This window comes from Epinephelus lanceolatus, chromosome 23, assembly GCF_041903045.1.
Source record: "Epinephelus lanceolatus isolate andai-2023 chromosome 23, ASM4190304v1, whole genome shotgun sequence".
NCBI classification, from domain to species: domain Eukaryota; kingdom Metazoa; phylum Chordata; class Actinopteri; order Perciformes; family Serranidae; genus Epinephelus; species Epinephelus lanceolatus.
Window position 1 is genome coordinate 27,812,614 of NC_135756.1, and position 12,341 is coordinate 27,824,954.

Below are 12,341 nucleotides of genomic sequence, written 5' to 3' on the forward strand. Positions count from 1 at the left end.
GTGTCGCGACCGCCGCTGGAGCTACTTTGTAGAGTTTATCTGAGGCAGTTCAGTGTAGTGGATGTCAGAGGCAGCAGGCAGCTCGACTTGTCTTGCCTCAACTCGGGCTGATAAATAAATAGATAGAGACTATCCTCGCCTCCCGCATGCTGCTTTTTTGCTGACAGAGTATGATAGAGGCATTAGGCGTTCTTTTTTTTCCCCTTTGCATAAGTAGGCTAATAATGTGATCACCGTGGAGGGAATTGTTCATTTTGCCCTCATCCTGGGAGGTCAGAGGTTAGAGCCAGTTACTAGGTGCTCAGTGGAGCTGGTTCAGATTCAGCGTCTCGCTCAAGGACACTTAAGCTGGATGGATGTTCACTAATATCATGTGTTAATCTTGATTATCCAGTTGAATGACCATCTGTAACCGCGCATTTTTAAGCTGCGTATGCATTTTTCAGACTTTGTACTGGCAACTGAAATAACTTGTAGATGTGTGATTTGTAGTTGATGATTAGACATCTTGAAAGCAGTATCAAGTGACATTTAATGAGACTGTAATTTGGCTCAGTTTGTATCTGGCCTTTTGAGAAGCCCAACTTGTTGTCAACTCTAGTGACAATTCTTGATGCTTTTTTTACCCGAGTGAATTAAAATAGTAGGTCAGACAGAAGGATACGTCATTGCAGGGATCAAACTTGTGACTTTTCTGATACAGAACAGTCTGTCCGTTGACCAAGTTTTCCCATGTGAGTGAATAGGATGATCACGATGTGTCTCTCTGGTCAGCACTGCCCACTCAGAGCAGAGTAATAAGCAGCACCAAAGTTGTGTGCCAGCTCCCGCCGCCGTCTATTTGATATCTGAATGTCACTCGGTAATAAGTGAGCGACGCTTGCCAGAAACATTTTTCCAGCTCGTTTTCAACTTGTTGAAGCGGCGCTTGGACACCGGTCCTACCAATGGAGCTGATTTCATTTCAACTTCGGGGGAGGAAGGATTCACACTCTGGATCAAAGCATTGGCATCAAATCACACTGACACACTAAAGGCAGAGTTGAAAGGCAGCTCTGTTTTTGGCTCGCTTCATTAGCAAGGTTGAAGCAAGAGATAAAAATTTAAATGAGAGGTGTTCAAGTGCAAGAGTGTGAACGTTTCTGATATAAAGTGTTAAATAAAGTAGTGAACATGGCCAGAGCTTTGACAGGCCACTAAAATGCTTTAAAATTTCCAGATTTGATTAAAAATTTAAAAGAGTTTTTAAAAATTATTACATTACAGCACACAAATTCTTTAATTGTCCATGCGTAATGTTCCGGGACCGACCTGTTTCCCTCAGATACATTCCTGTGGCTCTAGAGAAGCTTTTACATTTCTATAATTTGACATACATTTATGTTCTACATCTGTGCACTCTGTTTCAGAGGATTGAGTTAGAGTTACCAGCGGCTGCTTCCAGTTTTCCTGTGGCTTCACTGATTTGGATGATTCTCAGTCAATACTATTTCACATCTCCATGGTCGTCCTCTTCCATTAGTACTTTCATATGATTTGGGAGCGGTTCGCACTAAGCTCTCAACCCTCGCGGGGCAACACAGCACTGATTCTTCAGTAAAACACCATCCAGTTCTCGCAGGTGCACACCGTAATTTGAGAGTGAATGAAAGGTGTTTTTGAAATAAGGCTTCTGGTGTTGCTACAGTCTTTGACTTCTTTTCCAAACTGCAGCACACTGAACACAGAAGCCAAGTCAGGTGACAGATACCCTGGCTCAACCTCTGTTTGCCCTCTTCACTGCATCCCCATTGGGAGGGAATCAGGCCCAGGAGGCACTGACTTCTAGAAACCGCTGACTTAATTTGTTGTTGGCTTAAATGGTCAAATCGTCTCTTGTCTTCCTGAGGTTTGTACACGTGGTTGGAGATGTGTAGAAGAAGAAACTCTTAAGTTTAAATGGGTAGAGTGTTGTGAGGAGTAACGTTAGTCCAGCTCCAACTTTGATTCAACGAGCACGTGCAGCAGTGATCTGTTGAAGGTATTTTGATTCATCAGTGTTCGGTTGCAATAGTAATGCACAGATCAGCTTTCACTTTTTAACCCCATGCTGTAATGCGAGCAAGTTAAGCCTCTAACCCCGCTGCCAAGGACTGTTTTTACTGTCCACAGTGATTATAGAAAAAGAAACCAGACCTTAACTATACCCGTTTCTGCCGAAATAACCAACACCACATAACCTATTTTAAGAGTCGAACATGCTGCTTCCTATACAGCACAATTACTACACCACACTTTCATCTGTCACCTTAACTGTTTGTGGTGCAGGGAAGCAGGTGCAACCAGATTCACAGGTTTACTCATTTCAGTCGATATTTGAATGTTTCACATTTTGATAGGCGTCCTCTGCTGGCACCAGACTATAGTAGTTACCCATGTGTTTCCCAACAAGTTACTAGCTTGCGACCCCCACTTTTAGGTCCCAAAATTCTCACGACCCCAGCAGCAATTAGCCAGTGTTTTAGTTGTCGTGAATTTGAGCAGGACATACTTTCTCCTCTATTTTCCAGAGAGCTGCAAACTTTTCAAACATCTTATGAAAAATAAATAAAATGAATTGGATCAATCTTTAAAATCTGCTGTGACCCCGTCTGCATATCAAACAGTGCCATGTGTGTTTAAAGATTAGGAAATTCTTTAGTTAACTATTGAGACTGTAGAGAAACAGATGTTTAAATGCACAGTCAGAGAACATGCCAGTATGCTTGATTAAAAGGCATATCTTTAATTTAGTTGGATTGAATAAAGATACAAAGTTTGGATCAGGCAACCACTGACAGGTATTGAACATTAGGCCACTGAATCTATTAATGTATCTACTCATCTATTTATGTGCTGAAATCGTACTTGACGTTGATGATGCCAAACTGCAGAGGTAATGTTGAGGGTAATGTCAAAAGTCTTTATTTTCAGATAACAGTTCACGCCTGATTTAGTCATTTAATTAAGTAGAAGACAACATGTGATATCACTGTTTTCACTGGGAATAAAAAAAAAAAAAAAACAGAAAACCAAACATTGAACTATTGCCCAGTCTTACACCACAGACACATTTCACCACCTTTTCTGCTTGGCGGGTGTTAATTTTCACACTTGATTATTAGATTACTCTGGATACCACCATTCCTGTTGTTGGTCCTTCTCTGCTTCCTGTGTATGTTGGTAGACTCTCCCGCTCATCTGAAACATCTGGACGAATTGGCCTTTTGATCTGGCTTGCATTAGACATGTTTGTATTCCCCCGCCTCATCTGAGCTGCTGCTCAGACTTTAGAGATGCTCAGATGAAGACTGGTTATGGGTAAAGACCAAGCTGTGTGCTTATTTTTTATACATCATAATAAGAAACTTTTAACTAAAATAAGAGCGGTAGAGTAAACTTGCTATCACCGATAACATCTGAGGGCTCTTGAGACTTTGTGTTTTTGGCCTGTCTATAATTTGAGCTGCCCTCCAGCCGTGTTGGCTACCACTGATAGCCTAATCTTCTCTCAGTTTCCTTGCTAACTAGCAGATGGACAGATCTGCCTTGTACTTGACAGTGGACCCCAGAATCTGGCTTCACTGCTTCATTGGAGAGATGATATAGTTAAAATGTTTGCTCTGGGACTGCAGCTCCTCAGCAGAAGTTTGTGAAGTGCATTTTACACACACATTTTTTATGTGTATTTAGTCCATCCCAAGTTATAGGAACCAGCATTTCATCAGGAACAGCTCAGGGCCCCGTTGTTCATATGTGGATAACAAGAGTTATCCACATTAGAAGGTTGATGATTTGACACAAATCTGGACTTTTGGTTCTTCGCAGATGGCTTAATCTAAACCTGAAACTATTCTCACAGCAACAAGTCCTTAAGCCCAAACCTGCAAAAGGGAAAGACTTATTGACAGTCAGTTGGATCATAACCCAGACATTTTACTGCAAACCACATACAAAGGCGTGTTTACCAAATGACTCACTTTCTTAGATTTGTAATGAGAGTGTTTATGATTATAGGAAAAAATATGCAGGTTTAGTGTTTCCCCTAGGAGTTTTTTCACAGCGGTGCTGAAGTGTGTGAGTTTTATTTTGGGTCGCTGGAATATATTAAGTGCATCTGCTGACACAAGAAGGACTTAAGACACATTTGTACACAGTTTTTAGATGTTGAATTACGTTTAATGAAATGCATCATATCCCACATATGCTGTAACAAGTGCTCCTGCACATGATGACAACTGTAACATTTGACATCTAGTGTTTCAATCACTATTGTGACTCTAACATTGCTTGTAAAAACGATTAATGACTGTTAACAAGTAACGCGCTGATACAAGTTACCTTGAAAACCATTAATCCAAGTAGTTCAAGAGGTTTTTGATTGATGACATCAAAACCAAAACTTGATCCAGTCACTCCAGTCGCAGAGACAAAATAAGTCAAATGCAGAGAGCTGGTATACATAAAGATGCCATGTCACTCATGTGGGCACAATACAGGACAAAACAAAGTGAAATGTAAACACTATCAGGAAACAGCAGCGTGTATTGCAGCTTCTGCAGAAGTGTTGAGTGTGGGTAGTGTGTATGGTGTCTGAGGAGAGAGAGATGATGTATCTGCACTCAGGAGAGGCAGGTGGGCTGGCCGTCAGGTTAGCAGTAAGCCATGAATGTAACAGTGAGTGTTCAGTGTGAGCTACAGGTTGTCAGAACTGCAGCCCAGTGAAGCTGTTTTAATGGAGTGTAGAGAAATTCTCTTGTGTGTTGTTGTGTCATCTAAATGACTCCTCTGATCGGCCTTGAAACTATTTCCAAATGAATATTGTCGGATAACCATCGGTGGCTGATCGATTGGGACACCCTGATCTGGGAGTATTCAATTTATAATTCTTGCTAGTACCCTGACTTTGGCTGCTTAAAGTACAGACGTAAAGTTAATAGCATGTGGGGTCTGTACACAAAAAGAACCAACCCACATGTAGTTTGAGATACTGTGAGCAAAAATACTTAAACACAGCTAAAAGATTCTTCTCAGTTGAGACAGAACATTTAATTTGACATAAAAATTTGTCACTGAAACACTAAAACTTATTAATTTATGCATTGCTAAAAAAATGTTCATCAGTTGCTTTGACAGAGGTTTTAGTAAGGATTCATTTCCATAGTAGGCTTGTGATGATCAATTGAAAGTCTCTTGCACGTCCACTGAGGAGATCCTCACCTCATGATGCGCCAACATTAGTTGTAAACTAACCACATTTACTGGTAATATCTAATGTTTAACCGTTCTTAAATAGTGGAAACATGGTTTAGCACAATGTAGAAACGAAAACATAACGATAAGTGACACCCATAGCAATGCAGGAATACACATAAACTGAGACTTACGTCTATAAATCTCTCAACACTCACCTCATGGAAACAGCAAACATCTAGTCTATGAATGCTGATCATGGTTTTAAGTCCTAATGCATTTTGTTTTTATTTCAAAATAAGAGTGCAGTATAACTTCATCCAGGATTAACAGATCAATCCTCAAGCTGATTTAAATAATCAAATAAGCTGGATGAGAATGAACAGAATTAGTTAAACTTGAAAACAGCTTGTTAGCGTGTATCAGCTAAGCTACATTGGAATCACAGGGCCCAGGAGAGGGTCTGCTAACATTTTGGTGTAAGACGAAACCTGAGTGTATATGGGGAGATTGCATACACTTTATGAAGAAAATCTGCTATCAGATTCACTGTCGCTTATATCATTGAACACTATTGTGAAAAACCCCTGTGTAGGGCTGTTAATATGCAAAATAAATAACTCTTATTTATTCTAAGGCTTCGGGATGACTCACAGTTTTCATCTTTTTTTTCATGCAAAATGCAGGACAATTAAAATGTGATTAAAACCACCTGTTTTTAGAGCTATAATAAATAAAAGACCAAAACCAGCTTCAAGGCTGTAATCATCATGCAGATTTTAAAAAAGATATGTAAGTTATCACACACAGCAGTGGGCTGTCAGTAGAGTCTGGTTTAATTATCAGTTGCAGCACAGATAATCAAAAGACGACTGGCTAGCTAGTATTAGCGACCTGGCTACATTGCAGGGATGGCCTGAGTAAACTAGAATTTGAATGCTGTCCCAGATTCATGGCTTCACCTCTTCAACAAACCCAGAGCGCAGATAGTAGAGTCTTCTTTAACTATGTCTCTGATGTAGATGCTGCTGCTAAATTCCCAGTGAGATAGCAAGAGCTAGCTAGCTAGCTAACTGGAGTCATGACCTTTTCATAAAATGCGGTGGTGTAGCTATTCATGTCACATTTTACAAAACGGTTAGGACTCAAGTAGGCAGCTATCATCCACTTCAATTTTTGCCTGCAAAGAAACTTTTTGTGGTCATTGTCATAACTTCCTTTTCACAGATGCAGACATTTTACACATCATGCAAAAATAAAACATCTAATTAAAGGAACAGTGTGTAACATTTACATGGGGGATGTGGTTACATTTAGCAGCGAGGATTACAGACTTCAACCAGCTGACAATTTTTCTGGTTAGATTTCCTTAAGGTTTCATTGTTCATTCAGGTCTCTTCCTCTCAAAATATCCGAGCCAGGTGATTTAAACCGGTTAAAACACTGAATAAAGCATTTTCAGGTTAAAAAAAATAAGTGTTTTTCCGACACTGCTCGTCAGAGGGGCTGCTAACTACAGTGACTGACGTCAAAACGCAAATAACCCTGTGTAGAACCAGTTTCTGGTTTGTCCGTTCTGGGCTACTGTAGAGTCATGGCGGTGCAACAAGGAGGGAAACCTTCTCCCTATGTAGATATACCTGGCTCATTCTAAGCTAACATAAACACAACAATTTTTAGGTGGTTATGTGCTAAAGAAAGCATACTGATTATGTACATTCCATCTCGCCAATACATCCCCCTAAATCCTTCACTCTGGGCGTTTGACTGAACAAATGTGATGCATTACCCAGTCCTATCTCTGTACTTATTGAGCCTCACAGCTGTTTATGATGAATGATACTGTAAGGGAAACGGTTAAATCCACAAAATAAACAGCAGCTGCAGATGAGAGGGATCAACTTTTAACGTCGTCTGACCACAAAGTCATACAGACAAGGCAAACAGTAGTCATTTCAAATAAACACTCGGAGACAGGATTGATATTTAGGAGAGGAGAAGGTGGATTCAATGCCAAAAAGAGTTTTTTCCCCCAGAATTACATAACGTAACATGCAGAGTCCAAGTTAGAATATACATCAAGTATATTTCCAAGGAGGTGCTGTACCTCCACACTGAAAAGCAATCACAGAAAGTCCAACATAGTCAAAGGAAAACATCTTTTCCTTGACATGTATCACCTGTGTTGGCGGTGTGCTGGAGGAACTTGCACCAGTGTGAAAATTCTTCTACTGTAAAAACCCTAATTTGAACTAAGGAAATGCTGCACCACCGAGTTGCTGTGCCATTGAGACTGACATGGCAGGCAACAGAATTGGAAGTGCTTGCACTTAAAAAGGGTTTCATTGTATTAGTATAGCTTATGTTTTTGCACTGACCTTTCCATTAGCATACCTGCACTGACCACATAGGTTAAACGGACTCTTCTTTGCACTTACATGAGTCAGAGGAGTACCAATAAAGCACACTTTCGATTATTCTTCAGTGTCTGTGTAAATCCTGTCAGCTTCCTTGCATTTTACTACGCTCTAGTGTGACTTTAAGTCTGCTTTTGGGCAACAAATGTTCGGATCTGTAACCGATCCAACTTTTTACAGTATTTTCTCAATTGGCTCCACCATCAGTAAACGTTCCCGTGATTATTGACAAAGCAAACCACCCTCCGCCTGTGCTGGACAGCCGGCTCCATTAAATCCCAGCAAACATTTCTGTCCAGAAATTGGCAGTGGGTGTGTTTGCATGTCTGCGTCCACGTCCAGCAGGGGGCAATGGACTCCCACACACCGACACACTGAGAGGGCATTTGGGCAGCTGAGTGTAATTGAAGCCAAGAGTATCTGCGCCGGTGTGTTCCAGATGACCATAGATAACACAACACTAATGGCTGTGGCTGTTTGCAGAATGTATGTGTGTTCATCATATCTCATGCCTTGGCAGTTTCCCACCCTTTGCACTTGTATTATTTTGGAGGGAAAATGAGCCAGCAGTGATAATACACACACCTCCCTAAACAGTTGTAGTGAAGTGATGGATGTCCGGTGGTTTCTGTTGGTTGGTAGTTGCGTGCCACTCAAGAGGCGGTGGGGGACCGATGTTCCTCTCATCATGCATGTTTGAAAAAATGGGAAGTGGAGAAATGAGCAGCTGCAGTCAGACCCCCCTCTCCCTCCCTCGCATGCCCCCACCCGTCTTTACCCGCAGCCTTTTTCTTGCTTGTGCCCAGACAGCAGTTGATGACGCTGCAGTCGGGACTGGGGCCTATCTCTCCCGCTCTCACACACTCCTCACTCACTCGCTCACTCGCTCTCTCTACAAATGAAGGCTGAGTGTATTTATAGTCCAGCGTGTCACCCGGCAGCCAGCGGACGGGGGATTACCTTGGCCACGATGAACAAGCGGGGCCTCATTCAGTAACAGGCGCTCGCTCGCTCGTTCGGTGACTCACGGCCACACAGGCAGGGTTCACCACTGCTGAGGTATTTTGCTGTGTCTGTGTTTGTGTTTTTGTTTGTCTGGCGGATTTCTCTGCATTATTACAGGATGTTTATCAAATCCAAAAAAGCCTGAATCGATGGTTGCATGCTCATGGAGAACATTTTCTCCCAAGTTAAGTGCAAACTTTTCAAGGGCGGGAGGATGATTGCAGTAATAGATGAATTGTTTGCTCGATGTCAGCTCCCAGCTGTTAGTGTTGCAGCCAGTTCACTTGTTTCTACTATAGGCTGTTGCACCGTTCAGATAAGAAATTGTGTTATTCAAATAACCCCATTTGCATATTTGTATTCAAAGTAGTTTGAACTAAGCTAACCTCCTGCTCTGATAAGCCAAAATGAAAAGAGCTGTTCAATCTGATATTTACTGAGACATTTTAAAAGTTTTCGGGCAACTCATCCTCTGGAATATGTTGCTGTGAAGAATAATCTTTGCCTGTACAGTGATCTAATTACAGTACTTAGATTTTCAGCATGTAACAGTCAGAAAATGTGGGATTTTAGAATTGAAAGTGCATTAAAAATCTACTTTTTTTGTGACCGCAGTTTCATTGTCTGATGTGTCACATCTCACACAGTCCTGTTACTGACTCATGTTGCTCTGCGCTGCACTCGACAGCCCTCTGTCATACAAAGACCTGCTTATCTCATGTAGTGCAGTGCTCATTTTTTAGCCTCACTTTCTACGCCGATCATGCTTCACTTAACACTTTGAGCCTTTGAAAGCACCATGGGTTTGGCAGAAGTGATTGCCACGGGCTCTGTCAAGCTTGAAAACTCCCAAACTAGTAAAGCGAGGTGAAGGCTCACTGTGGAACGCTATCAAATTGCATTTTAGAATGAAACTTTTGAACTGTGTAATTTACACTGAATGTGCAGAGTAATATAAGGATGATTTCACTCTTGCGTACACTGAATTCCTAAGTAGATTCATGTTCCATCTTGACTCGAAGGTGCACTCTGCAAGATTTTATTTGTTGCATCCCTCCACTTTGTGTCAGTGTGCTTGTTGCTGTGGCATTTCTGTAGAGGTCAGACTTGGACTTAGGACTGTACGGGGAGCTACTGTGAAGTCTTTTCTCTCCAGTTCTCTGATGTTTGGGTGTCTAAAGGTGGTGCTCTTTGTCTCTCAGCAATGAGTGCTTGCACTGCTCATGTTTCATACACACTCATTCATCTGTTTGCAGTTCATAATTTGACAGGGTTGCTGTGAAATTATTGAAATTCCTTCAGCTGATAAGCCTTTTTGTGTTAAGAAACAGTGGCTTGTTGTTCCAAAAATCAATATTTGTGCTTTTATTGAATCAAAAGCAGTAAGGGAACAACTTAACTTGTAGTGCTGAGGTCACATTGAGTATCATGGTACACAAGACTACTTTATTAAGTCAGATGAACGGAATTTTTATTTGCATTAAAGTGGATTTTGCTGTTTCAGCAGATAGTCTCCTTGACAGTATGTCTGGTTGTAAAGCCTTTGTGATAGAACGATCTATAGGAAATGTGAGTCGTTTCACCCTTTGAAATATCTGAAAGCTGTGACACATTTAGTATTGTGTCTGACATTGATAACAGGTTGTTTTTCCTCCGAACCTAGATGAAACATGTAATGATGGTGGTATTGCAAAACTGGTGTACTTTAAGGCTTTTATCCAGCAGTGTATATTCACACATGTTTTGTTTTGTGCCATCCTGTAGCTTTTGAATTGGAGTAAGAAGGTAAGGGTTGGTTAAAAACATGTTGAATTGCTTTCAAAGTGGCTTATAATTACCTTTTTAAAATTGGGCGCATCCAATCAGTTGAATCCTAAACCGACATAATTAAACCTTTTGTCTTGCCAGGTGTGGTTGGAGACACAGCCTGCTAGCTGTGTTAATACACAGAAATAATGCTCACTGCCCAAACTCATGTCCCCACTGGTTACCTAGCCTTGGCCACTCTGCACTGTGCACGGTGGAAGCTAGCTAGTAGCAGCACTTAATTGGTGATAACCACTAGTAAAGCCGTCCTGACCCAGCAGCTCACCCACCTGCGGTCTGGTTTCATCCTGTGGCACCCAGTGATGAAGCAGCTCAGTTTTGAGCCCCAAACCCCCTTTAGCATCACTGTTAGCATTGTCAGCAGTGACGGCACAGCTAGAGGTGCTAATATAGTTAACAATGCTAAAATGGTTTTGTTGCTCAAAACGAAGCCACCTGCTCACCGAGGCTACCTGTGGGGAGACCAGAGCTAATTTAGCTCCCACCCGACCTTGATGGTGCGCAGTGCAGAGTGACCAAGGCTGAGGTCGGCTAACCAGTAGAGTACCAAGGCTGGGCAGTAGGTGCTATGTTTCTGCATGCTAAAATGGCTAGCCAGCTATCCGTCGGCAAAGCCAACAGAAAATAAAATAAAAGGCAAGTCATTTACAACACAAAACATTAAAATTTCACCCCATCTAAATGGATAGTGCTTTGAAATTCAATACTTAGTTTCACTGAGTCAATTAGTGAAGTTTGGAGTGCTGGACCAAATAAAAAGCCCTCTTGTATTTCATGTCTTTTGGCGCTTTTTTTAAATTTATTTATTTATTTATTTTTTCTCCAAAGTAACTGGTTAGCATCCCTTATAATTGAGGCATTTTTTTTTACGCACAGCACAGGATTCAACTATTCATTTAAATATATGAAACCTTTCATTCAAAGTACCCCTGCCAGACAAAACTGTTTTTCTTGTTTATGTAGCCTAAAATGTCTGTAGCTAAAGGGGGCCACGTCTGCACACTTCCCTAAAATCTGAGATTCAAATGTAAGCTGAGCAGGCTAGATTAAGTATGCCACTAATACGAAAGCCATTCCTGCTGTCTAATACTTGAAACACATATCGACAGGGGAGAGTTTGCATTAGCCTTGTGAAAATTCTGACAGCAAACATGATAGAGTGTGCAGGATTTGGATGTAAACTGGACCCTGGAGCTTCCTTCCACTATGTATGAACGACCCCTTTGTTGCAGATATATTGTTGTATATTTCCCAACCATTTACACTGTGTCAGTCACTGCCAATCTACACTTATCATTCTGATACATCTGCAAGTCGCCGCTTTTGGTACACAGCAGACTCCTCATCTGGGTCTGACTTAGGCTCAAATATGTATGACTAAATCTCTCTGATGTTGCCTCTAAGGCTTATGCAAGCCATCTTGATGTTCACTGCTCTTTCACCGGTCAACCTAGCGCGAGCAGCACTGGAGAAAACGGAAAGAAAAAGCTGCTGCAAACAGCAGTGGTGGGTGTCGTGGAGGTCAGATCCAGATTTTCTCAATGAGGGAGAAGGCAGAGATGTGCTTCAGCTTCTAGCTTTCTTTTACTATTATGTGGGGAAACCATGTTAAACAAAATATCAGTATCAGTGTTAGTATTTTTACATAATTCAAAATGTGTCTGGAGGGGGACTCAAAAGATTATGTTGGAGAACATGACAGCAGCACCCTGACTTAGAGCTGAAAAGTTAGGATGGTAAAACAAATGTCAGTCAAAGCTGTATTCATTGTCTCTGGTTTATCAAGGTTTAGGATACACTGCAATCATTTTAGGGATGAATGACATAATAATGAACATGTATCAGTATTTTTATTTGCATTTTTATTTTTGATTTAAAAAA

General features: G+C 41.2%; 1 protein-coding gene across 2 annotated transcripts in view; it reads left to right on the forward strand.

The window, feature by feature from the left end:
- The window catches only part of arid2 (AT-rich interactive domain 2), a 44,248-nt gene that overhangs the window by 3,246 nt on the left and 28,661 nt on the right, over window positions 1-12,341 (forward strand). The window lies entirely within an intron of this gene.